The sequence below is a fragment of the Conger conger genome, chromosome 16 (assembly GCF_963514075.1).
Source record: "Conger conger chromosome 16, fConCon1.1, whole genome shotgun sequence".
NCBI lineage: Eukaryota > Metazoa > Chordata > Actinopteri > Anguilliformes > Congridae > Conger > Conger conger.
The window spans coordinates 29,863,410-29,889,189 of NC_083775.1; the positions used below are offsets into that span (position 1 = coordinate 29,863,410).

Genomic DNA, 25,780 nt, shown 5'->3' on the forward strand with positions numbered 1-25,780 from the left:
ATCGGCAAGGACACTGAGGCATTCCTGAATCACCCCTTCCCCTCACTGGAATGTCCACGCGGGATATTTCTGTCCCATTCTCAAAACCTGACACAATCGAGGTGACGGACAGCCTCGCCCGTAACCAGAGCAAGGAACATTCTGGAAGGGGACATCAGCGTCTCAGGCAGGGGAGTGCAACGGGGGCTGATCTATTTCAGGATTTCCCCATAACTTGTCCTGTAGCACATGTATCCTTGGGGACAATGTTTTACCGTAGTCTGATACAGGAGTGCACCAGTACTGGTGTAAACAGACCTTTGGAAACCGACCAACTGGAGTCATACAGCCCTGGTTCAGACAACAGGGACACATGCAGGCATACACAGATGGAGAGCTTCTGGGAAATCTGGGACATTCTGGAAGAGGCTCATACCACCATGAGAACAAAACACGGAGGTCTACGACAAAGTTCAAGCAAGTCTCTACAAACCTCAAACTTCACGTCTACGCTCGGTTCTCAAACCTCTCCCCGAGTGGAAACGGAATAGAACCTGATGTCGCTGGTTACCATGTATCTGCAAAGTTTGATTTGCGTGTCGCTGAAACAATCGCATGGACCGATACAAGTACAACCTGAAGCGCAGACTCCCAGAATGCCGTTGACCGTGCTGGGGGGGGGGGGGGGGGGCGAGGCTTCCCGCCCGCCTCGCAGACACCGCACGTCCGAGCGCCAGCGAATGTGGCGTGACGAGGCCGCTCTGCATCGTCCCACATCTGTCCATGGGGCCGAGCCGCCGGACCAAACACGACTGGGCGGGGGCAGGGGGTAGAGCAGCTGAAACCGCATCAAACCAGAAGCGGGAGGAGTCGCCGCACGCTATCAGCAAGTCTCGTGAGTTTGCTCTCGATTGGACCAAAGACTCGATTGGATCTGATCGACAGACAGGTTAATCACTAGCTTACTCTACCAGCTTTGCCCAGCCACAGAGCAGCTATCTCCAAGAAAAAACCTGCGATGACCAGCTAGTAGTGTCAAAACAATGGTTAAGCTTAGAATCCCATCAGGTCTTAGCTGGATTTTTCAGTGGGGAATCCAAAGACAAGTTGATAAGAAAGTTCTGTAATATAGTCTCATTCTTTGCATTTTCACCACGTGTGTCCGTTACACAGGATAGTTTTGACTCGTAGGTTCTGAAACTGACCGTTAAACGAATCCCGACTCGCCGAACGTTCGACATGTTGAAGAGCGCAGTGTGTTTTTGTGGAGGTGAGTAACTATGGTGACAGGACACTGTCTAAGCTGCTGCTGAAAGTGGTGACACCCAGCTGAGGCCACCAGGCTTACAGAGAGCCCCGCCTAAACCCCCCCACCTCCCCACACTGGCTTCCTCCACCCCCCCATACACACATTCAATGTACTTGAAGGCCCTGTCACACAACAACAGGAAGTAGCAGGCTCAAGGCAGGAAGTGCTATGAGAGGGGAGGCTGGGTGTGTGTCCATGACTATTTGAAAATTACCGCACCTCTAAAAATAGTTGATTGCGGTGGTGGAGGCGGGGCGGGGGGCAGGTGGTGTGGGCTCTTTCCATCCCAGACATCTTACTCAGCTCCCACAATGCACCGCCCCTCTCTTTCCCGCACTTTCACCCCCGTCTACCCGCCCCGGCCCTGTCCGCTGTTCCACTCGGACAAACTATGCAGACAAGCTTCGACCGATAGTTCCTGCTGCCTGAAGTCGAGGGCCCCCCCAGACAGACCCACCTGGTCAGGAACCAGCCCCACGCCCCCCCCCCCCCCCCCACAGACTCCTTTCTGATTCCAAATGAAAATCACTGATGAACTCCAAGAAACCCTGGTGAATTAACCGTGCAACCGACCGTTTTAACGGACCAGCAATGAGCTCTATCTGGTCGTCTCTTCTCTATCCGTGTTTTGCCCCTTTTCTCTCTGTTGTCTCTTTTCCTCTCTCCCTCCTCACCTGTCTCGCCCATGCTACAGCTTCCAGTGACACAACCCCCCCTCTCCGCTCCACAACCGCCATGAGCATCACGCACACACACACACATCTCCACGAGTCACTTTTCACCTCGCGTCAGGGCTCAGCCAACTGCCACAACGAGAAAGAGAGAGAGAGAGGCAGAGGGAACAATGGTGAAAGAGTGTAGGCAAATTCCGCAGAGACGGAGCGGTTGAGGCCTGGACATGTTGAGACACGGAGAGAGAGAGAGAGAGAAGAGGGAGGGAGTGAGAGACGGAAGAATGAGGGAGCGGAGACAGGGAAATGGGGGGGGAGGGGGGGCAGAGGGCCTGGCCCGGGGCATGCTCCAACACGACGGTTTCGACCACACAGCCCCTCCCGGCGCACTGAGACTGCCAGCCCTGTCATTACCCTTGTCACACGGAACTGGGGCTTCAGCCTGGGATCCGGCCCAAGCCAGGCTCCCCAAAAACACCCCCCCCCCCCCACAGTCCCCGAAAACGCCCCCTACCACCCAAACACACCTCCCAGAGAGGCCACGTGTACCCCCTCTGCCCCCCTCCTACACACGGCTCTCTTCACACGTCATTCTGCCGGCATGGGTGCTTCTGCCACATCACACTGCATCCGAGTCTGGCCACAAATGCAACAGGAGCCCTGCTGAATCTGCACACACACACACACATAGACATACAGATGGAAACCAGACACACACAGATACAGACACACACATGCAGTGATACTCACACAGACACCACAGACAGCATTCCTTTGCAAACGACAAAAACATTTACTAAATACTTGCCACATACAGTATACTTTCAGTTGCACACACTGCATACACACACACATGCACAAACACAGATGCAGACACAATCACGTACTCACTCACAGAGACACAACAATGAAACACAGAGAACATTCCTTTGCCAACGGCAAAAAACTGTACTAAATACCTGCCACATACAGTATACTTTCAGTTCCACAAACTGTACGTACAGGCATGCACATACTCACACACACACACACACACACACAGTCAACAGTCCAATTTTACAGAATAATCTTCTAGATTTTATCAGGGCTTCTGCATCTGTCTTCTTCTAAATCTTGTTACCCCCTCCCCCCCAAAAAAAACAAAAAACAAAACAAAGAAAGCAGTATCAGAAACACAAGGACGTGGTTACTAAGCACACAAAATCTCATGCGTTACAAATCTTTGATTCCAACTCATTAATAAAAAGCGCACCAGGGTCGGACGTCGCTATTTTCCTAACCGTGGGAGAAACAGACACACGTGCATCTGGTTTTCCGAGCCCAGCCAGGTAAGTTAATTAGGTAGCAGGCTGCGGTTAATGAGGGGGCAAGAGAGTTTAGGCGGCGTTTACCCACGTAAGAGAGCCTGGGAGAGAGCCAGACTTCGGCTCGGAGAAGAGTCAAAACACACGTAATTCTGCCCCCCCCCCCGCCTGTGGAGAACTATCCGAGTCGAGCGCTGGGATGGGACCTGTACGTGACCAACGGGCTTCTGCTCGGAACGCTGGCTCCGAGAAGGAACGTCGTGAAAATTCAAGACCCCACGGAACCGATTCTGCTCTTTCACTGTAACAACCCCCGTCAAATTTGGTGTGCCTATAGGCACAAGCTACACAGAAGACACAACGTAAACATGGCGAACAACACAAGAGTCATCCTCTCTCAACCTCAACTTCCCTCAGAGCTAATAACGCCTTAACCGCAAGACCTAAAGGCAGATTAAAGATTACGGATTGGACAACGAGCACAGTGTTCCCAAATCTCTTAATGACTTGGGTTCCACTTATCAACCCAAAACCTAATGAAGCCTCAATTATGCTTTCAGCTTTGAGGCATAACCTACCCTCGAAGGCTGTGAACGTGCCCCTCGGAACATGACGAAACGAAAGAAAGAAAAAGTGGGTTTCCTGCCAACGGTCTATCAGCGTAAGTGATTCACAACCTCGCCGGCACGTGGAAGCCACGCCCAGTTTCAGCACGTACACGGAAGGCCCGAAATTCCTCCTCTGAAAACTTTGGGAGCTTCAGCTGCAGGGGGAAGAGAGCCATCGCTGCCCAGGCCCACGACCTCACCGCGTGCCCGTCCAACCGGCGTGGAGACCCCGGCTCCGGTTCGACACCTCGCCGTGAGGTCTGCGGGGTTAAACGTTCACACGGGCCGGAGAAAGGCATCAGGCACGCTCAAATAATTACGCTCCCCCCTCTCTCTGTGACCTGGCGTTCGGCCTTTGTGTAACATTCCTGGCAAGTCAGATCATTTTGCCGTGTTTTATTGCATCAGCGGATTGCAACAAAGTCTATCTTAAAAAGTGACTTAGTCCTGTAATGAGACTTAAAATCGTATCTTTTTCTCTCGTGTACAAAACATTAGCTTGTTTAAAGTCACTGTTTGCTTGACAAGTGATATGTTCTTGCCCCATTGGGAAATCTTGAAACTGTCACATCTCAGTGGCAATATTTGTACCTTATTTAGCAAAAATAAGTAGAAATAACATTTTACATATACATGTAAGAGTAAATTCTTGTTGAGATTGACTTATTTTTTGGTTTTTGTAGTGTGTGGTCAGCGTAGACTTGCTGTCAGGTAAGGCTGGAACTGTCGTGCATGGCTTTCAGATGTGTCGCCGTGCTAGGCTAACGGTAACACGATAAACTACCCGCAAGGGGGAAAGCGAGGGGGCGTGGGGGGGCAGTTTATCGTGTTAGCGTTAGCAGTACCTCCCAGCACCTGGAAGTACCGCAGAGGAAATGGCACCAGCAGGGTCCCCGGAAGCTGAAGGGCTGGACCCCGCCTTCCGTTCAGAGGTCCCGGCCTACGTTTCTGAGCGAGGCATTTCGCAGGAGCGCGCTAGTAAACAAACGGCGGCTCGAGATGACGCGGGTGAGACATACCCGAAAAATCGCGGGCCCCTAAAAACCCACCCTCTCTCCACCCCCACCACCAACCAACCCGAGCCATCCGTCTGCATTCACCGCTTGCTGCCAACCGTGCCTCCCCCTCCCCCTACACCTCTACACGCTAACGGACACAACCTCCACCAGTCACCTCCTTCCTCTGGGCGTCTGCAACTGGCACAGAGGTATAAAAAGTCACAGGGACTCACCACTTTCTGTTTTAACCTGCCACTCCCTCCATTTACAGAGAAACCAGAGAACCCCCCCCCCCCCCCTACCCCACTGGCCCTGTATGGTGGTCAAACTCCGCTGTCCTGCCATTAACAAAATGGCACCCTCGGACTTCTCTCTGAGGAGGCCAGTGTAAACAGCGCAGAGAGGGAAGAGTGTCTGACAGGCTAACGGGGGGGAGGGGGGCAAGACTGACTTCTGCTCCACTGGCCAACAGGAGCCCTTGGGGGTCTTTACAACACTGCAGGAATCCTGGAATCCATCTCTCTCACACACACACACACACACACAAACATGTGCGCACACGTAACACACAGCGGCCTAATGACACACGATACCACGTAAATAAGCCACACACAAACCAGAGCAAAACATTGCGGGGCGTTGGGCCAACATCTCCCTCATAACTTTAAAATACACTCTGTTTAAAAGGAGGGCACTTAAAACAACACTCTGCTTATAAGTGAAAATACAGTACTGTCTGGTCTACAGGTTCTCCCCGATAAGATTAAAGCACACTCTGCTTATAAGGAGGGCAGTTAAAACAACACTCTGCTTATAAGCGAAAATACAGTACTGTCTGGTCTACGGGTTCTCTCCGATAAGATTAAAGCATACTCTGCTTATAAAGAGGGCAGTTAAAACAATACTGTGCTTATAAGCAAAAATATAGTACTGTCCACCCTACGTCTTCTCTCTCATAAGATTAAAGGACACCCTGTTTATACGGAGGCCTGTTACAGTAACAAAAGCAAAAATACGGTACTATTAAAACAGCCGTGTGTGACAATCAGTATCCTCACACAGGCTCAGAAGTGACACAGGGCGGGGTTGGCGGGGAGATTTCGGGGGGCTTACCCAGCGCTGAGCCCTGCCGGGGGTCCCGGGGCGGGGGGGTCCCTGGGTCCCGGCGGGGGCGGAGATGCTCCGCAGCACAGCCAGCCAGATGCAGCGAGGCTCGGGGCTGCTGCAGTCCACCCCCACCGGGCTCTCGAAACGCCACTCCGTCCCGCCGGGCGCGGGGTAGGGCGGCTCGGCGCCCAGCGGCTGCCCCGCGGAGCGCATGGCCACGGGGGGGCGCCGGCAAGTCCAAACGCACCGATCGGCCGGACGCGATATCACAGGGAGCGACAGAGACGGGTCATGGTATCGCTCAGGGACCGTGTGCGAAGAGCAGAGGCGCGAAGAAAAGCGTAAAAAAACCCTCCCCGGGTACGTCGTCTGAATGTGAGCAGGCGGGAAAATACTCTGATTTGCCTTTTTCTTTTTGTTTTAAAAACTCCAGTCGTCCGATTTTTCCTGGCAGGTTTTCGCTCCACGTCGGCAGCGCTTGCTAGCCTGCCGTAGCCAACGGAAAACTAGCGCCTCCTACTGGCCCACGCGGAGCGCGTGCTTTGACGCCACGGACCTTTCCGGAACGGCGGCCCCGAGACGGGCGGTAAAGCGGGCAGTGCCTGTCGCCGTGACGCCGGGCGGCCGTGTGTCCGTCTGTCTCTGCGTCTCTCTCTCTCTGGGCCTCCGCGCTACGCCCGGTCTGTCAAGCCCTCTCAAACACAGCTGCCATGCTGTCACACTGCGATAACCACACACTTTTTCTCTCTCCCTCTCTCTCTCTCTCTGTGTCCCTCTCTCTCTCTTCTCCACCCTCTCCTTAACCTTCCCCGGCTAACCTCTCTCTCTCCCTCCCTCTCTCTCCCTCTCTCTCTCTCCGTCTCTTCCCCTCTCCTCCTCTCCTCTCTTCCCTCCTCTCCTGCCGGCTGCTCAGAGCTGGGCTCCGCTGTTGTCCTCCGCCGGGGCCTCTGTCACATCCCGCCGGTCGGTCTCTCCCTCAAAACTCCTCATTTCCCCCCAAAAAAGAAGAAGAACAGGCAGGAGCCACAGATCCGAAAGCGAGGTTTTTCCCAGAAGTGTGTTCCCGCAGCGCAGAAGTCCTGCCGGTGTGACACCTGTGTCCGGGCGCGCGAGGGAGAGAGGAGCCGTGCTGACGTTTGAAGGAGGCAGGCGGAAAGACAGACAGGCTCGCCAGCTCTGCTCCCAAAACTCCGCTCGACACCCTCCCCAGAGCCACCCAAAAAAAACAGAAAGAGTCGGATTTCAAACACCGGGGAGCACACACGCTCTCCCCCCCCGTCCCTCACGTCTCTGACCTCGCTCCCTCTATCACTCTGTCCCTCTGCATTACCCTCTCTCTCTCCCTCTCTCTCTCCCCCTCTCTCAGAGTCTCTCTCTCTCTCCCTCTCCCTCGCTCTCTCCCTCTCTCAGAGTCTCTCTCTCCCTCTCTCTCTCTGGTGTCTCTGTCCCCCTCTCTCCCCTCCTCTCTCTCTCTCTCTCTCTCTTTGGTGTCTCTGTCTCTCTCTCTCTCTCTCTATATATATATCTCTCTCTCTCTCTTTGGTGTCTCTGTCTCTCTCTCTCTCTGGTGTCTATCTCTCTCCCTCTCTCTCTCTCTCTCTCCCCTCCTCTCTCTCTCTCTCTCTCTCTCTTTGGTGTCTCTCTCTCTCTCTCCACCACAGTCAGCGTGTAGAGCTATGCCCTCCCCCAGCCCAGGTCTGACACTGGCCGGTCGGGTGAAAGAGGCAGTGGAGTGGAGAACGCAGAGTCAGCCACAGACACAACAGCCCTGCGATCCGACCAGACTGCGCGTCTCCCCACCTCCAGCTCAAACACACCGGACGCACTCGCCAAGCCCAGCGCGCAAGTCACTAACTTCACCATGCCGTCACCCCCGACGGGCAGGGCTGTGTGCAGCCGTGTCTCATTATTAAAACCAGAGCCCTCTAACACAACAATACCCCCACATACGAGTTATACGTACACTCACAGACACGCACACACAAACACAGAGACACACACAAACAGGGGAGCATATAAACAGATCCTCACAGACACACGCACACACGCACTTGCACAAACAGGCGAAAACATAAACACAGGGACGGACACACACACAAACACAAACAGGGAAACACATAAACACGGACACACACAAACAGGCAAGCACATGCACGCTCAAAGACACACACACACACTTTCACAGACACTCACTCGCACGTGGACACACAAACACAGACAAACACAAAGTCTCTCTCACACACACTTGCACACTTGCACAGGGACATAAAAACATGGACACAACCACTCACGCTCACAAACACACACACACACACATAAACACAGTCCCTCTCTCTCACACACACACACACACACACACACACCCCGCGTCCCCACAAAAGCGGACAGAAGAGCCCTCACCAAACAGCCAAGGCTCCAGGTTTTCCCTGACAGCGGCAGGCAAGTCAACATGCTATCCTGACTGCAGCATCTGCTGCGAAAGAGCCCTTCACTCCACAGAGCCAGGATCTCAGCTCCGACTGCCGTTATCAATGAGGTCAGACTGGTTTTCACCTGCCACTCGGAACCCCGGGCCTGTTCCAACTTGCACACTAATACTCGCACATAAACACACACACACACACACACACTCTCTCACACACTGTTTACACACAGGAGGAGGGGACTGCGCACGGCGCAGAGTCACGGACGTGTATAAATACACACGCTGTGTAATTATGTGCGCGGAAAACAGAGGGCTCGCGTTCGCGGAGGCCGGCTCTTCGGTCTGTGGCCAGGCAGGGGAGTTTTCGGGGCCCTGGGGAGCAGCCAGAAAGAACCGCCCGGAGGAACCGCCAAATGGGACAGCGGGATGGGCGGAGGGGTGGGGGGTGGGGAGGGGAGCTACCGCTAACGCAGCTGCCGCACAGACCCCCCGAAACCAGACTAAAACCCGCCCGCGTACCCCCAAACTCCATCCGGGAATTTGCGGCCCGACCCAGGACCAGAACGTGGATGATGCCACCAAACTTTTTGGGTGAAGATCAGACAGACCACCGGACCCCTCCTCCTTATCTTCCAGATGGGGAAAGCTGTTGTTCGCTCAACTGTGCTTCCATTTTACGGCCAGTTGCTTCTGAAAATAGAAGTGTGACTGGAAAAGTCATTGAGGAGCACATCTACGAATGGGGATGTGCTTGTGCGCTCCTAAAGTTTTCAACTTATGAGCACATGTGCTCCTTGGAAGAAAATGCTAGTCCTGTGATGGGTCAGTCAGAGCTGGCCAAGTTCAGAACTGGCAGTTCTGGGCAGGCAGAGTCCGGACGTTTGTCAGCACCGTTCCCAAATGAGGCAGTATCCCAGTACCAAACCGGGTCACCCTTAGGAGGAGAACTGAATGCATGTGGAGTAAGGCTGGGGCACTTAAAACAGTGGGGCAAAAGAAGGGGGGTATTTGGAGCCAGCCTGTCTTGAGGGGCAGGAGGGAAGATTATGTAGAGGAAGACTCTCTCTCTCTGTTTATTCTCCCTACATCACTCTCTTGCGCTGTCCTTCTCTCTCTCTGTCAAGTCCAATCAAAAACAGAGCAAAACACACTCGGGCACACACACATTCACACACACACACACACACACACACACAGTCACACACACTCACGCGCACACACACACACACACACAGATAAAGTTCCTTCTCCCGTTTCCGAGTTCCCTTTTCTATGAAACTCAAACTCCCAGCATCCCCTCCCCTCAGTGGGGCCGCCACGCGCGCACAGACCAGCCAGCGGCTAACGCGCGGATTAGCCTCCACACACGCCCCAATCCTCACGCTCACGGACAGAGCGGATACCGCACACCCACCTTTCTCCACTCCACGTCTAAAAAGCAAAACATATCTTTCTCTTTTTTCAGGACTCGCAGGAATGCTGGCGGGTTTCGCCGGAGGCGAACGTTCTCACAGTGTGAAGACACAGCACTGGTGACCTCGAAAATGTACCCTCCTGCTGAACTCTGAAATATATACCACTTCTGACCTCAAAAATATACCCAACCCCACTGGTGACACCCGCTTGTCAAAAAGCACACCCCAGTTCAGTTCTTCCAGGATCATGTCCCATCAATCACCCCAAACAGGCTACCAGCGACCCTGCACCGCACACTGGAGTCATACACACTCACTTTTAGGAGATGCCCATGTCCAGAGTGACTCCACATAAGTGCAGAAATATACACTCAGTGAACACTTAATTAGGTAGACCTGTACACCAGCTAGTTAATGCAGCCCATTATGTGGCAGCAACTAAAAGCATGCAGATGTGGTGAAGAGGTTCTGTTATTGTTCAGACCAAATGTCAGAATGGGGAATAAATATGATCAAAGTGACTTTGACCGTGGAATGATTGTTTGTGGTTTTGGTATCACAGAAACTGCTGATCTCCTGTGATTTTCACGCACAACAGTCTCTCGATTTTACATACAATGGTGTGAAAAACAAAAAAACTTCCAGTGAGCAGCAGTCCTGCGGGCATAAACGCGTTGTTAATGAGAGAGGAGAGAGGAGAAGGGCCAGACTGGTCGAAGCTGAGAGGAAGGTGACAGTAACGCAAATAACCACACATTACAACAATGTCAAACCTCTTTAATGGATAGGCTACAGCAGTAGAAGTGTAAAAAATAAGTCTAATAAATACCTAATAAAGTGCTCACTGAGTTTATATTCAGGAGACCAAAGCCGGGAGAAGCGTTCATAGCCTCAGAGCTGTTCCAGCTCAGACCACTCATCTGCACGCTAGAGAAGGAGATTCAGGACACACAGAAGCCTGTAGGCTATAGAGAGCCAGGAGACTGGAGAACAGGGCTGCCCAACTCCAGTCCTGAATGGACAATGAAACAACCGCTGGCGGTCATCCAGGATTCATAGAACCATTGTTACATCGGTAACTTCATGTAAGTGATTGGCTAAAGAGTCCAGACCGCCTTGAACTTAATGCCTTCAATGGCTGCCGATTACAAGGAAACCACAAGTACTGCAAATGAAATAAAATACAGCAGCCCTCCAGAACTGGAGTTTGACACCCCTGCTGTAGAAGGTCGTGATGCTGTAGCTCTTGAGCACAAAGCATTAACTCTGAACCTCGAATCCAAATCCAGCTCTGGGTTTATTTTCTCCCAGGTAATTAACTGAACAATTAGTGCTGCTGATAGCCCAGACTTTCTTCACACCTGACTCCCAGGTAAAGGGAGGGTGGGAGACCAGCAGCTCCTGGACCTCGAGGACCATGATTTGATCATCAGTCAAGCAGTCATGACAATAGAGCATTATGGGATTGAACTGAGAGAAAGAGAGAAAGTAACTAGTGAGAGAGAGAAACTAGTGGTAGAGAGCGAGTGATATTGAGCAGTAGAGATGGGGAGAGAGAATGAGGGAGAGAGAGAGAGGCAAGGGCTGTGAAGGGTAGTGGGACTAACAGAGGTACGGGGGTATAGAGGCTCTCTGTGCTGACAGTGACACAGAGGCGCTACACAAACACAGCAGAGCTGACAATGCTGCTGCTACTGTTGCTACACAAAGGGGCACGTGGGCTAGATCAGCACCGGAGGTCAGAGACACCCGACACACACACGCTCACACTCACATACACACACACAGACACACGCTCATACAGAGACTCACACACACAGACACATGCTCATACCCACAGACTCTCACACACACACACAAACACGCTCATACAGAGACTAACACACAGAGATGCACACACACGCTCATACACACACACATACACACACACACACACACACGCTCATACACACACACAGACACACGCTCATACAGAGACTCACACACACAGACACATGCTCATACACACAGACTCTCACACACACACACACACACAAACACGCTCATACAGAGACTCACACACAGAGACGCACACACACACTCATACACACACACATACACACACGCTCATACACACACACACACACACACACACACACACACACACACTCATACACACACACACACTCACACATACATGCTGGCACACACACTCACACACATACATGCTTGCTCACACACACACACACACACACACACACCTCAGACACACACACACACAAACACAAACACACAGAGACTGTGCACTGCATATGGTTTTTCAAAGAACCTTCACAGTAAAGGCAGATTTTAAAGAAATAAAAGAAAATTCAAGGAATTGAGTTTCTCTGATGGACGAGGAAACAGAAAGAACCAGACAGGATTTGGGATTGTATTCACACCTGCCGAACAGGCAGAGCGCAACGCTGGAGTCTATTTTGGGTTCCTGGGGGGATGGGCGGGAGGGGGCACCTGGTGTCACAGCTGGTTCCTGCCAGGGGCACAGAACCAGCCTTTTTTTTAATTTTTTTGGTTAGGTGTTTTGCTGAAGTTGGATGAAGGCTGTTAACCTCTGACCCTGAGGACAAGGGCACCGGCGTAGTTAGCCCAGCCCCCAAACGAGCACGAGCCAAGAGGCCAGTCTCGCTGTACGACCTCGCTTGACCGCAAATAGAGGAAGTGACATAATTTGGCTGAAACCAATGAATAGCGGCGTTATGAGAGACAAAGTGAAATGGACGTTCGGAGTTAGGAGTCTTGCAAGAGGGGATGCGTGAGCCCTTTCTCTGCTGTGTGGAAGGGCAATAGGAACCAGTGAGCAACTCTGCACTCTTAATTTCAGAGATGACCACAGATATTTTAGAAAGCAGCACAGTCTAGACGCTGGCATACTGGTGTACAGAAATGGACAGAAATCGGAGATCCTATGAAATCAGCCAAGTGGATGAAAATTGTGGCTGGTTAAGCAGGATTGCTTTTATTTTAATCGTCTGTAAACCGCCTGACCCACAGAGAGAGACATTCCCTCAAGACTCTCTCAGCCTATTGGCTGCAGTTCCCACACTCCCGCCACCAGAGGGCAGCACTGTCTAACAGCAGACAATCCCAGGGAAATAGCTGAGCTGGTAAATCAAGGCACAAACAAATCAGAAAGAATCATCAAAAGAAGAATATAAAACACCAAAAAATAAGTGCCTGGGTTTATTTGACAATCGTTTCACTATTCTTTATCATAATTTACACTCCAAAGAACACTTTTTTTAATTAAAAAAAAAAAAAGCACTTACATATATTAAGAGAAAAGACCCATTCCAGCAGACACCGTCTCCTCTCCTAAGTAAATAAGCCTTTTTGTGTTTTACGCGGAGGTTGAAGGAGACTGTGCGGTTTGATGTGAAAGATTCAAATTCGGTCGTCTGGGCGAGAGAGGGAGCCCCCTGGGAGCGCGCACCTGCTGTGCGATGTGAAATCAGGCCCGCGGCAGGTGGCCCAGAGCCTCGTCAGGGGCGCTCTGCCACCTGGGCCAAACCGGATCAAACGAGGAGGCGCGCTGCCTCCTGGACTCCCCTGGGCGTCACGGAGAGAGGCCTCGCACTGCTGCGGAAGCGCGTTGAACACGTACACGCTGCCTGAGAGAGTGCTAAACACGCCCTGCCTAAAAGTGCGTTAAACACACCCTGCCTGAAAGCATGGGAAAGTGTGTTAAACGCCCTCTGCCTAAAACTGTGTTAAACACAAAGCTTGAAAGTGCCAAACAATATCAGCTCCTCTCCACCTATTCTATACCAACTATTCTACACTCACTAGCCATCACTCTGAAGAGTTGTCCTGCAAAAACTGAAACTGAACACTGACACTGACCACCACAGACTAAACCTGAATACTAAAGTCTAACACTGAACACCATGAACTAACACTGAACCACAGAATCTAATACAGAACATCAGAGACCAGCACTGAACACCAGGGCCTACTACTGAACACCAGAGACTAACAATGACCTGACTTGCGGCTCTCACCACACCGAGCGTAGAGTTGGCACTGAGAACAACAGTCTACCAGTGTTACATGGGCTCAACCATCATTCACACATAACCAGGCCCTATAACAGCCTAGCTAGCAAACCCAATCTGCTCTGACCCTGCCTTCTCTCATGAACCCATCAGCAGCGTGAGAGACAGGGACCACATTGAACATAACTAAACTGTGAGAGAGGGCAAAAGAGCGAGAGAAAACAAAAGAGAAGAGAGAAGAGAGGACGGGAGGTCACCCTGCTCTATGAACGTCTCTCAGCAGGCTTCCATCACAACTCAAACACTTCCGGCACCCTCTGAGAATAACCGGGGGAGGAGAACGAAAGGATGAAGAAGCTGAGTGGAAGAAGAGTGAAAGAGAAAGAGAGGAGAGAGAAAACTGTGTAAAAGAAGAGTAGGAGGAGGATTACCCTGCTGAAAAAAACAGCTCGAGCTAGGTTTTGAAACAGGTAGCTGGTAGCTGGCTGACCAGTTCATACCAGCTCCAGACTCAACATGGTATGACCAGCTCAAGCTTTGTTTGAAACAGCTGGTTGCTGGTCATTTCAAGCCGGTCATAGCTGGATTTCACACCAGGGAGGGGCACTACAGATGGATAGAATGCAAAGGGAAGACAGGGAGAATGGGAGAGGTAAAGGGACATGGGAACAGACTAAAATAAGCTGAGCTCACAGTTTGGCTTGGCAGCGAACACGCAGAAACAGAAAATATGATGGGCATTCTACCACAGAAAGGACCACTCAAATCAATCTCACCAGAAATATGTATAAAAATATGCCAAACAGCCATTCAACCAATTACCCTATAAGGCAGCAAAAGTGGTCCGTTGGCTCGCAGAGAAAGAATTTGCTAAATCTGCTTAATACCCAAAAGTTCTCCTGCATACAGATATCTTCAAAACACGAAACAAGAAATTAAGTGAATAATTGGATGAAAACCTCCATTCATTATTAATTGGCACTTACAAACTCAGAATTCACATTAGAAAACAGAAAGCGTACTTGCACTCGGCCGCAGTATGACACAATAAGCTAAGCAAAGGAAAAACGAAAAACTTATTACGTTCAAGCAGTCCTGGAGCACTACAAACACAAAGAACTGGCAGGCCACCACTTAGAAGGGAGCTCCGGATAAAAATCATTATTTAATATGATTGTCCTCATCTTAACACTCATTCATCCTTCTCATTTCTAATGACACGCAACAATGCACACCCCGAAAGGCACAGAGCCGCAACCCAAATGATGAAGGGACCGGGGTTAACTCCCCCTTCTCCTTAGTACAGAATGGATTCCAGAAGTTTAGCGGAGGCAGTGGTCCAGATCAATCTGAAGGAGGAATCTATAAACCTTCAAGTTCAGTTTATAGTTCAGTTACATTTTTTAAACGCAGAACAAAAATAGATTTGGAGGCATTATACAGTATTCTCCGATTCAAAAGTTAACTTCAATGATAGTAAAAAAAAAACAATTCTCCTAAAAAAAAAAAAAAAAGGTTTTCGCAGACACAGAAGAAATATTTCGTTTTGGCATATGAAACACAAGTCACAACAATCATTCTGAGTTTAAGGACATCAAAGTACATGATGATGATGATTTATAAGGGAGATTCCATTTAGGAGGACACCATACCAAAGCACTCATAAACTCAAGACACATGATGACAGAATATCTTCCCACAGCCAAAAACAATAAACCAAATTTAAAGGTTTAAAGTTTTTAAACACCGCTAAATATAAGAACGGATCACAACCACTGAGACCAGCAAGCACAGAGCACAAAGAACACACTGCACAGCTAGCGCGAGCACCGCTAGAACGCAACAGCTGGCCCAGGCACAAGGCACACCTAACATGAACGTGCCTAACACAGAGGCACAGCTAGCATGGACACGGCTAACACAGAGGCACAGCTAGCATGGACACGGCTAACACAGAGGCACAGCTAACATGAACAGAGCTAGCACAGATGCACAGCTAACATGAACACAGCTAGCACAGAGGCACAGCTAACATGACTACAGCTAACAAGCACTGCAAATATAAAGCCCAGCTAACATGCACATAGCTGACACAGGGCATAGCTAACATACACAAAGCTGACACAGGGCACAGCTAACATGCACATAGCTGACACAGGGCACAGCTAACATGCACATAGCTGACACAGGGCACAGCTAACATGCACATAGCTGACACAGGGCACAGCTAACATACACACAGCTGACACAGGGCACAGCTAACATGCACATAGCTGACACGGGGCACAGGTAGCACAGGACTGTAGCCTATGCCAGACCACCCAGCCACCTGACAGGGCACACCACACAAGACGGGCCTCACACTGTACACCTCACATTACTTATGACTGCCACCTCCTTTGGTATTCTGCGCTTTTGTTTTCAAGTGGTTGTCGAGGAAGTATTGCTTTTCCATACTTTTGCGGCTTTTGTATCTCATTACTCTCCCTCCTAAGCCGCCATTGCGCTGTATCAGCACGTTCCCACCACACTTTTTGCAATATCGATTTATTTTTACCGCCTCAACTCGGTCGGTGGAAAGAAAAAGAAGGAAGAAGGATCGTGGAAAACATGATGACATGTAAGGCGAGGGTGACCTAATGCAGACAGAGAACAAAAGCAGCAGACAGAAGGATCAGAGGGAGATACAGATGGCACAAACACACCCACGACCCCTTGAAAAGTCCTTGAAAAGTCCTTGAAAATGTGAATTTCTCCCACTGAACTTAGCTCGGTGAGCGGAATCCCCCTTCCTGTTGCCGTTTTCGGTTTAACTCTTAACGCACCGCTGAAATTCCTTCTATGGTGGCTCCGAGGCCCACGTGGCAGAGCTGAAGCACAGAGAGGTACCAGTACACAGCCTGGACCTCTCACTGACACCCCATTACAGAGCCAAAAGCTGCCTACTTTTAGCACACACGACAGACAGTGAGCGTCAATGTTAATATGTGTCACAGCCAGCAGTGAGGTCATGGAAACAAAAGTTGTGTGTGACTAAAGATCCCCAAGGACTCGGTCTTTGTACATGAAACAAGGTACTTCAATATCCAGATTTATGGATTGGTCTGTAAAGGATGTAAGCCCTGTCGTGTACTATAACACCTGAAAATCTGACCACATGCCACAGAAACCCATGTTTGATTCCAACTGCCTTAATAGTGAACTTGTGCTCAGAAGACCAGGGTCTGAGTGTGTGCTGCTGTTCAGAGGGAGGGCTTTCATTGGCTGAGAAATAGCACAGCCTCTCTCTGACTGGCTGGGAGATCCGCTGTTGAAGGTACACACACGCTGCACTATAGCACACCCACATAAACAAATTTTAACACACCAACAGGAGCATGCACGCAGTACGACAAGCACAGAAGCACGTAATACACACAAACACGCATCAATGTGCTGACTACAGCTCTTTTGTACATTTCCTGTTGCGAAGACCAGCTATGGAGGATGGAGATGAATCATTATCTCATTCTATATTCACCCACAGTAAGAAAATAATGCAGGAAGAACTATACATTAATCTCTGGCTATAATATGACCAGAGCACACTTTTGTGTTTTTTTAAACATCGGTTGCACTGAGAGGAATCCTTTAGAGCACACTAGAGGACTCTGTTGACCCTGCACTTATGCTAGTTATTTATTGCTGCGCTCTTGTGTGCAGTGGTGGACGCTGCCTGGAGATTCTCAGACTCTGCACTTTGAGGATTTTCCATGTCAGGAAAGCCGTCCAAACTGACCCATTTCCACTCAGCTGTGTAATCGTTCTGGGCTAAAAATACAGTCAGAAGATTCCGGGCCCTCGGTTTTCCTCTCCACCCCCGTTGGGTTTCCACATGACCGCAGCTGCTCCCGATACTGCCCCGTCGCCCTGGCAACTGCCCCGGGGCCCCTCGGTTGGCCTGGTGGTCGTCACCACGCGCCCACCCTGCCACGGTGCCCACCCGGGACCGGCGCCGGCCAGCTGCTCCTCCTCCTCCCCACGCAAGCCTCGTTACGGTGACCATGCTATGAGCCATGTGTCTGGGTCATGTGCCCTGCCCATGCAAGGCACCAGTGTCTGATGCCTCAGTGACCACCCTCTGATATCGGACCACAGCCTGGGGGAGTGAGGGGGCCTTGCTTCTACGACCAGTTGCTGTCAGGGCCATGCATCTCTGACCACTGCCTGTCAGGGCCATGCATCTCTGACCACTGCCTGTCAGGGCTTTGCTTCTCTGACCACTTCCTGTCAAGAACTTGTTCTCTGACCACTTCCTGTCACAGCCTTGCTTCTCTGAAAACTTCCTGTCAGGGCCTTGCTTCTCTGACCACATCTTGTCAGGACCTTGAAATGACACAAAATCCCAAAGCTGGCCCCCCAAAGCAAATACAATGGAAATGTCCTTTGACAAACTTTTTACTGTTCTTATGGACAATAATTAATGTACTTGTCTTGCATCATATGAGCAAATATGATTTTGCAGAATCCCTGGCCTTACAGCTGTTTCAGTCCAGAGAAAACAGACCCAAGACTGATTGCAGCTAACAAAGGAACAAGCCAGTGGGACTGCTTCCAATCTGTAGCCGATCTTGTGACTGGGCCCAAAATGATATTCCGGGGCTTGAATCCCGGCCCTCCTCTGGCTGCCACGCCCCAGGCAGGGAAGGCCCAAAAAGAGCCGTACTCAGCCGAGTGTGCGAAAAGTGACCTTTTCCAGAGGGCCTCGCCCAGATCTAATTAGAGGACGCTTTGCCCTATTAAGTGCAATTCAGCTGGGAGAGAGAGATTCTTCTGTACAAGCAGTCCCAGAGAGGAGTGTGTACGCGAGTGTGTGTGTTTGTGTATGTGTGTGAGTATGTGTGTTAGTGTGTGCGTGTGAGTGCGTGTTAGCGTGCGTGTGTGTGAGTGCACGTGTGAGTGTGTGTTTGTGTATGTGTGTGAGTATGTGTGTGAGTGTGTGTGTTAGTGTGTGTGTTAAATATCTGTGAGTGTGTGTGTTAGTGTGTGTGTGAGTGCCTGTGTTTGTGTGTGTGTGTGTGAGTACGTGTGTTAGTGTTACTGTGTGTGTGTGTGTGTGTGTGTGTGAGTACGTGTGTTAACATGCGTGTTAGTGTGTGTGTGCATGTGTGTGTGTGAGTACGTGTGTGTGTGTGTGTGTGTGTGTGTGTGTGTGTGTGAGTACGTGTGTTAGTGTTACTGTGTGTGTGTGTGTGTGTGTGTGTGTGAGTACGTGTGTTAACATGCGTGTTAGTGTGTGTGTGCATGTGTGTGTGTGTGTGAGTACGTTGTTAATGTGCGTGTTAGTGTGTTAACGTGCGTGTTAGTGTGTGTGTGAGTGTGAGTACGTGTGTTAACGTGCGTGTTAGTGTGTGTGTGCATGTGTGTGTGTGTGTGAGTACGTTGTTAATGTGCGTGTTAGTGTGTGTGTGCATGTGTGTGTGTGAGTACGTGTGTTAACGTGCGTGTTAGTGTGTGTGTGCATGTGTGTGTCCTTGATGTACAGACAGCCGGCTCCCATCCTGAGGGACCGCTGCCCTGGCGTCACTCGGCACACGTGACATCATCAGTCAGCAACATGGACAGGAAGTCAGCACTCTACCGCGACCTCTGACCTTTGTGACTAGCACATCGCTGCAAACCTGGTTTCCGCGCACTCTGCAGCCGGTCTGGTGATATCCGCGGCCGCCGGGTACCCCTTGTGTCCTCGCGAATGTGCTTACTTTCAGTATCAACATCCGCCTCTCTCTGTGTGCATTCCTACTGCACTCACAGCAGCCACAGGTCCACAGCTCCCCTGTGCAGCTGCAAGGGGTGGCACTTCATCAGAGCGGCCTGTAGCGTAGTGGTTAAGGTACGTGACTAGGACCCGCAAGGTCGGTGGTGCGATCCCCAGTGTAGCCACAATGAGATCTGCACAGCCGCTGGGCCCTTGAGCAAGGCCCTTAACCCTGCATTGCTCCAGGGGAGGATTGTCGTCTCCTGCTTAGTCTAATCAACTGTACGTCGCTCTGGATAAGAGCGTCTGCCAAATGGCAATAATGCAATAATGTAATGTAATGTAATGTCATCACTGCAAAACTCTGCCCCTGCTCACAGACTCCTGTGTTCCTCTCTAGCAGTGGTCACCAACCCTGTTCCTGGAGACCTACCGTCCTACACGTTTTCACTCCAACCCTAACAAAGTGCGCCTCATTCAACATTTTCAGATCTCCCTGAGCTACTAATTTGTGGAATTAGGTGTGCCAAATTAGGGTTGAAGTGAAAACCTTCAGGATCTCCAGGAAAAGGGCTGGTGACCCCTTCTCTCCTTTTAAAAAATATGTGAGAGAAGCTTGAAGAACCATTTTTCATGATTTTTTGTGACTAAGATGCTTCACAATAAATAAAGAAATACTGTTACAAGTACAGGACTTTCTTGTACGGGCGGGACTTCGGTGTGAGATCACCACAAAACTCCGCCCCCACGCTCAGACCCCTGTGGTTCTCTACAGGGCTTTTGAAGGCCACGTCTACGCTGAGCCAATCCCTCCAGTCTGGGAGGAGAGCAGCACAGCTGGGGCAGCTGTATACACCTAACGCCAGCGTCTGAGTAATCACCGGATGAAAATTACAAGCTGTCCAGAAGAGCACAGTTGCCATGGCGAGGCCCGGGCTGAAAGTCGTCCCGCGAGCTGATTGGGCCCGGTCTGGGCAGCGAGGCCAGGAGGGGAGGAGACGGTGTGGAAAGGAAAATTGGGATCAGCCCTTCCTCTGAGCCTCCCGTGATGCGTCTCTCCAGGACTGCGCACACCTTTGACACTGTTAATGAAACACACTGAATCCATCTGCTGTTTAAGGCACGCCCTACAGTCAGCAACCACGAGCCTGTCCGTCATGCTTCCGGTCAGGAGTGCCTCTCCAATGGCAGGGAGTGGGGAGAGAGGGAGAGAGAGAGAGATTCCCAGGTTTCTCCAAATTTCCACTGCTCACTAGCTATGTGCACATTTGCCTTAATTTTACTCTTGTGACTTTCCACTGGTGAGAGTAATAAAAGCAAGAGTTAGCGGTAGCTACCTTGGGTGTGATGCATAATATTTCACTTTGCGAATGTTATGTTAAAATTACACGTGGTTCCTGTGAAACAAAGTACATGACAATGAAACTTATTCAAACGTAACTCTGAATTTTACAGTGTAGAAACGAAAAGAGAAGAAATGCCAGGGAGAGAGCAGAGGGAGAGATAAAGAGAGAGGGGGAAACAGAGAGGGCCTTTTCCCGGAGCAAGAAGCGCCCACGCCCTATTCATCCCGTGAGTGGGAATGGAATGATGGGAAGTTTCTGTATGGATCCTCACTGTATCCGCGTCTCAAACAAATATGTTTACCACTAGACATTCTCACATTTCAACCATTAAATCCACTGACATTCCAAAGACCAATCAGAACAAAGAGACAACACTACATTAGAGTAAAAATCATTGCGTGGGGTAATGGAAAACACAAAAACAAAACAATAATAAATCGTGTTTGTACAACACGGCGAATCACGTAAACACTGTGAAATCAATTTCTTCATGTGACCTGAGGTAATTCAAAGCATGAAAAGCAGGGATCTGGAAAGTTTCCCTCAAAAGAGTTGCCGGTGGCTGATCCCGTTAAGGCACAGTTCCAGTGTGTGGATGGGCCCCACGGCGCAGTAACAAATATGAAGCATTCCACCTCTGCCTGGCCCAGCTGGCCCACAGGGGCACAGAATTGGCCCGGTGAGGCAGGGAAATTTGGAAACCAGTTTTACAGGGACAGTTTCCCATGGGTCTCCGGGACGAACCGAGTGACTTCTCCGCGCCGTGTGTGGCCTAGTTTCCACGAGGCGTAGGAGCGAAAGTTGAAACAACAGCGAGGATCCGGTCGCCTGCTCGCTCGCTACAAAAACAAACACAGGCCAGGGAGGGAGAGATAACAGGCAGAGGGTCGGTGCGCAGGGGAGCCATTCCGGCTCAACGGGGGGAGTCTCCTCAGATGGCAGAGCCGCCTTTCATAGTCGCACATCTTTTTTAGTCCATTTCACCGCTTCGGGTCGACGACGGCCAAATAAGGAAGAAGGGAACAGATGAAAGAGAGGCGCTCTTGCTGAACAAACAGGACTCGGGAAAAGGAGGGAGGTGGGAGACTGGGTATAGGGCTTATTAACCCTTTGATTTCCAACTTCTGAAATGGTGCGTATGTTTTTAACTGAACATTTGAATGCCGATGTAACGATGACTACCAGTAACTGAAAGCAAAGGTCCTAGAACACCAAAAGGCCTACTCCTCAAACTATTACCCGCAGAAAGCGGTCAGGAGGCATAAGCAGCTCAGGAAAGAGAAGGCTGAACTGAAAAGGAAGGATAAAAAGAAAGATAAAACTGGGAGGGCCCACAGAACAAAGGGGAAAAACTGAGAAACGTCTGAGAAAAACAGATAAAACTGAGAAAGACAAGAGAAACATAGATTCAGAGACAGGAAGTGACCTCTGCAAAATGACTTCCAGTGAAAACAGGCCGAACAAGTAGAAATCCATCCGTCTCTCACACAAATAGCTCCTGAGGGCCTAACATGTCTCCTTCTGGGTGCTTCACCTGAGGGGGAACAGACCGCTGTAAATGTTGGGCCCTTGAGGAGGGGACAGACCCCTATGCAAGGGCCCTGACCCTCACCAAGGAAGGAAAGGGGGCCAAGCCGGGCCTAGCACATCCATCATCATGGCAACACACCCCTCTGCAGCCACAGCAACCAATCAAGATACACATACTCCCACAAAACCAAGGTTCCAGAAGATATTTACACACAACTACGCAGTTCTCACACACACACACAGTCTCTTGGACACAACTATGCAATCATGCATACATACATACACAATCATACACAAATGCACAGATACATGCAATGTAAACACAAATGCAAGCACATGCACCACAAACAGACACAAACCTACATATACAGTACATGAACACACAAACATGTGCGCGTACACACTAAATCATATCAGTTGAACAGGACAGTGGCAACATGTATGTATTCACATGATCTCATCATCTGGAATCTCACTCACTGTGAAGCACAAAAGTCATGTGAGATAATCAGATAATCAAAGGCGCCGGAACACCTCCGACATCCAAGCCGGTCAGAGCGTCGGGCAAATCTCCGGCCACTCAACCAATGGCAGCTGATCCCCAATCAGGGTGCCCACCCGTAATCCTCACCCAGGGCATTTTAAGTAATGGCTGGAAACTGATCCAGGATCAGTCGACAAAAGCTAGGCCACGTTCCTACTCACTTCTGCACCAACATGTGACACAGAGGGGTGACTTAAGTTAAGGGTCAGGTATGTACTGGCTGTCTGGGAAAAGGGAGAAGTGGGTATCTACAGGACTGCTGGAGGTCATGGCCAATCACTCAGGTGCCATTACAGAGTACCCCCCCCCCTTCACCAAGACTATATCAATCCAACACTGTTTTAACCGCCTAAAAGAACTATAGCAGGGTGACTACAGCACATTACGTACAACCAAAGGTGGAGTACAGGTGGTGTACACCTTCTGAAAAGGGTGGTGGGAGACATAGCCCCCAGAGAAAACTCCCTGATCCCATTTCCCTGATCAACAGAGTGCAAAATTGAGTCCAAGACTATTCAGCTGAAAGCCTCTATTCAATCAGCAACTGTCCTTAATGTTCACCTGAGACAGGCTCTCACCACACATCAGTAATCGTGGACATCAGGGAACTGACAGACCGCCAGATGGCTGGATGGCTGCTGGTGGACTCTCATCCAGGACCAGTTCCCGTAAGCAGATGGCACCTCGGGAAGCAGGGACACCTGAATATATGTGCCGTGCTAGGCCCATATCCCTCACCCTCTCTGACAGGAACTGAGCATCTGAGTGCACTGCTTCATGGCCTTGAGGAAGCTGCAGTACTTGACTAGATTTGCAATTTAGCGTAATGTTAATGTGCAATTCCACCACCAGAAGTCAGAATAATGAGAGAGATGTCCACCCTGACCTTCATCTCCCTGGGCTACGCCCCCCCCCCCCCCCAATGCCATCCTGCAGATGAGTAAACAGCTCAATGACACATCACAAATCTCACACATTCCTGGGGTAGGGAGGGAGTGGGAGAGGAGAGAGATAGAGACAGAGATAAAGAAAAGGACGAAAACATGTGGGTGGAGTGAGATCGAGAGTTGACGGTGACAGAGAAGAGAGAGAAAGTAAGTGATATGGGGAGAAGAGAGAGAGAGGGAGGGAGAGGGAGGAAGGGGTGGTTGTGTTGTGTCTGTAATTAGCAGGGATGTGAGGCTCCTCTCCCTCCCCTCAGGCCAGTGGAGCATTATCTCTACCCATACTCTTATCTCCTCATCAGCCTGCAGAACGACCGATGGCCTGACCCTACTGTCCGCCAGAACTTTCTATCTGCTATAGAAATGCTGTCAGAACTGGGCCCTGGTGGACCCAGCTGTCCAACAGAACAGGCTCAGTATCTGCTACAGAAATACTGTCAGAACTGGGCCCTGCTGGACCCTACTGTCTGTCAGAACAGGCTCAGTATCTGCTACAGAAATACGGTCAGAACTTGGCCCTGGTAGTTCTTTGAAAAAGACAAAGATTGTCGCACTCTTTTTCATAACTGGTATCTTTCATATTGGGCATCTCATACTGTACAAGATGCCCAGGGGACCGGCTATCTGAACATGAATACGGCATTAGGATCCACAACCAGGACTACCCTATGGCAAGGGACTTGGGGGCACTCGTAATGGTGAGCCCTAATTGTGCATTGAAGTCATCACAAAGCCTTTTTTGACAGTGTTAATGTAAAAAATGCCCTACAGATGGATATTTTCCAGATCCACACTTTAGACTCATTGCAATATCCAAAATTCAATTTAGAAATTGATTTCAAAGTGTTTATTTTACTTACTTAGTTTTTATTATCCCTTTGGGCAATTTGTTCTGCAGCATGTAGTGAAAACCACATAACAATAAATATACCCACTACAACAGAAGTGTGACAACAATAAGAAACCAAAAAACCATTAAAGACATTAAATATTCAAAAGGGAATGTGTGCAAACAAAGTCAACCCCTAAAACAAAGATTTTTATATAAGATGGAGCACATGCCAGCCAGAGCTGTGCTATAGCTTATGAAAGCAAATTCAGAGTTGGGATAAAGGAGTGCTTGGTCCTATTTGTTTTTGATATTGGGAGCACGTATCAGTGTTTTGAGGGAAGAAATAGAAATTGGTCGAACAGGGGAGGCTGGGGGTCCCTCAGAATGGACTGGGCCTTACTTATGGATTGGGTCCCGTACAGAGGTCAGATACGTTTGTGTCTATGATCATGTGTGGCTGGTTTCACAATGTTGGCCAGCCTGTTCTTGAACTAAGGTTAAGGTTACCAAATTGAGTTTCCCCCTCATAACTTTAAGCGCTTGGAGTGTCTAGAAAAGCGCTACATAAATGTAATGATCTATCTATCCGTCAAAGTAAAAAGGGATTCCATAAATAACCTATAGAAACCTGAAATTTGTGAATTTCAAATATTAGGTTTATTTTTGTATTTTCCATTACCCCATGTGATGCTTCTTCCTTTATTGTATTATTGTATTATTTATTTATTTATTTATGTGTTCTTTGCTGAATGGTCTGTATCCTATCTGTGTCTGTACCTGTATCCATATGTACAGTATGATGTCTTTTCTGGTTACACAGGCCCTGACAAAGCTCCATGATAATCAGAAAGTTGGCTTTTCTTGTTTTGTTTTCTTTTAATATTCCTCTGCAATATGCCTACATATGAAAGGCTATATTAAAGGTATTTTTTTCTTTTCCTCCTCTGCCGTGGACAGCCAGGAGTGAAACTCATTTATCATTCATATTGTTCAAAATTTT

The 25,780-nt window shown here is 49.8% G+C and overlaps 1 protein-coding gene across 1 annotated transcript in view; it reads right to left on the reverse strand.

The window, feature by feature from the left end:
- The window catches only part of LOC133114476 (rho GTPase-activating protein 23-like), an 83,195-nt gene that overhangs the window by 33,282 nt on the left and 24,133 nt on the right, over window positions 1–25,780 (reverse strand). The window lies entirely within an intron of this gene.